The sequence below is a fragment of the Bidens hawaiensis genome, unplaced genomic scaffold (genome assembly GCF_021521415.1).
Source record: "Bidens hawaiensis isolate Kalapana, Puna unplaced genomic scaffold, B.hawaiensis_p1.1 tig00007641_1, whole genome shotgun sequence".
Taxonomy (NCBI): Eukaryota; Viridiplantae; Streptophyta; class Magnoliopsida; order Asterales; family Asteraceae; genus Bidens; species Bidens hawaiensis.
Window position 1 is genome coordinate 1,036,363 of NW_027491532.1, and position 3,087 is coordinate 1,039,449.

Sequence of the window (3,087 nt, forward strand, 5' to 3'; positions counted from 1 at the left end):
AATTAAGAAATGAGCAAGCACAAATGAAGAAGATGGGTGTGTATATATAGGGTAAGTTGAATGGGTCTTTCATAAAGGGTGTTTCATGAAAATGGGTTGGTTATAGACCCAAGAAAGCACAAACTACAAATGGGTCCTTCAAGTCTCCATTTTGGTACTTTTAGTCCCTGGAGTTCGTTTTGAGCGTTTTCGGAGAATTTTAAGAACCGAAAAGGGTGTTTTTTTTATCCAACAACTATAAAACAAATATTTAACATACAATTCATCATTTTGATAATATCGAAAGGTTCGGGATACAAAACGGGTCGGGTTTACATTAAGAATACAAGTATAAAATAACCCGAAATTGACAAATGTCACACATCGGACCCTCCCACTATGTGTATGTGTTTGCGTAACTTCCACCATAAAAACAGTAAACACGTTGCACATAATTCAGGTATAATCACACACAATATGCAAGAATAATATTAACATGTACGATAAATGTGAATCGGTTTATGAACAAGCGCATAACTAACGAAATAAAACTTGTGACATGCTACACCCCAAAAATATTAAAAGCGTTTAAAAGGGGTTATGAAAAACTCACATGTTAAATAAGCAAGAATGAGTAAATAAGCGAAGATGTCTTTAAGCGAGTGAACCGGCAGGGTTCGGTTCAATGAGCGACCTTAGATAAAATAAATAACTAGGATCAAAATGAGGTTGAAGAAAATAAGAAAAGGGTGGCCGACATGTTCGTTTTATAATTCTTAGACTAAAAAGTTTGTTAAAAATATATTTTTATTTTATTTTATTTTTATTTGTTGAAAGAAAAAGGTTAATTCTTTGGTTTTAAAGATGATTTGTTTTAGCCTTAGGAAAAGAGTAGGTTATAATAATTATTAGTTAATTTAAATGGTATCGGTTCGTTTCCGAGCCGAATATTATTTAACAAAACAAGTTTAACGAATGGTTCATGTTTTTGGTTGGACATGAACTCGGTTTGACTCGGATTTATGTCTAACATGCTTGAAATGATAAGATGACGTGACTTGTTGGAAAATCTTAGTCTTGTTTATTAGTTTTGCAAAAGTTAGTTTTTAACATAAAACTGTTTTTTTTTAACCGAGCATTAACGTGTCGACGAGGGATAGTGAAAACACAACCACGGTTGTTAATTTAGAGTGACAACATGATGATGATCACGTGATATGTTGTAAAGAAATAAGACAATAATTACCCGAGGATGTAATATCAAAGAAGAATGAAGAACTTGAAACTTGGATTTTAGCACCATTTAAAAATTAAGAACACAATTGAAAGTGTAAAGTGTTGCGGTAAATGATTTGTAGAAGTATGAGAGCCTTTATATAGGCTTCAAATCGTTAATAACAATGTTGAAGTGGTTAATTGCATAAGCTAGTCATAAGGCTAGTCTTAAGCAATATTAATCACAAAATTAATGAGTTTTGACCCAATTAGGTGAAGGAAGAAATTAATTATCAATAAAAAATAGTCTAGGTTCATCCAAGACTTGCAAAAACGAGTCAAAGGGCGGGAATTTAGAAAGGATGAGAAGAAGGCGGTTGACCCGCCTTGAAGAACACCAATAATTATAAACAATTAAATAACACAATCAAATACTCAATAAATGTGGAGATTTTATTAAAGATTTATTATCCGAAAAGTATCAAAATTTTAAAATGGGTCGGGTTTTCGGGTTTTTAAAAATGACGAATGTCACACATAACACATACCTTATAGATAGGTTAGTTTGGATCTTGATTTACTTGAAATCCTAAATAAGTTGTTATATGGTGAATGGATAGAATCAACCTTGCAGCTTTCTTAGATCTTGGATGAAATATGAAGGAGGAATGTTTGTGTGCACGGGAGGGTGAAGTGTACGTGAGTGTGTCTGGTGATGATGAAAAATGATAGAATTAGAATCGTTAGAGTTTTAGAAATGTTTAGGACTTAAATACTCTCGGCCCATAGGCTTTAGGCCCATAATCATCCTTAACTCCTTGAACCACCCTATGCTTATCCTTTCATACTACTATTAGTTAATCGAATTATATAACGACACATGACATTTAATTAAATAAAACTTATTTTACTTTATTTAATAATTTCAAAACACAGATGTTACAGTAATGGAAGTTATTGGTCGGTTAATATATGAAATTGAATTTTACAAAAATCTATGAAATCCATTATGTTTGATAATATTTTGTGAAGAAGTTTGAAAATAGAGGAATAGCTTATCAATATCGATTGTCTTATATGGTGAAATGGCTTTTGATTTCTATTTTAGCTATTTAATAAGGTGTTGTTTGTTTTTTCAGAGGTAAAATGTCTGCAGACTACGGAGCACATCAGCAGGCATTTGTAGAAGAAGAAGTGGACCAAACCTCTAGAGTCTGCAAGACGAAGACTGTTTGTTTTTTAACGTCTATAGATTACTAAAATAAACTGGTGGTGGTGTACGAACGGTGGTAGTAGGTGGTGGTGCTGCTGGATGGTGATAGTAGTAGTGATGGGTGGTGGTAGCAGACGATGGGTGGTGGACGGTTGTGGTGGATGGTGGCAGTAGTGGTGGTGGTGGTAGAAGGCGTGGTGGGTGGTGGACAGTGGCGGCGGTGGTGGTGGACGATGGTGGTAAACGGTGGTGGCGACAAACAGTAACCAAAGCTTCGCCTTGTTCACATCAGGGGCTGGTTGGTGGTAGACGGTGGTGCTAGCAGACGGTGGATGGTGGACGATGGTAGTGGCGGACGGTGAGTGTGGTGGTGGACGGTAGTGATGGTGGACGGTGGGTGGGTGGTGGATGATGGTGGTGGTGGTGGATGGTGGTTGTGGTGAACAATGGGTGGTGGTGGTAGCCGATAGTGGGTGTTAGTAGAGTGTGGTATTTTAACCCTCTGCAAACCTTAGAAGATCTCATAAGTGGATGGGCCAAGTCTGCACCAAGAAGAACTAGCGCATACCTTTTTTAACGAAACATCTTCGAGAAAACAAATAGTCTGCAGATGGCAATGTCTGTACGTGGTCTGTGCGACGCAGACAAAAGTGCATGCCCAGACCTTTTTTAGAAAAGCA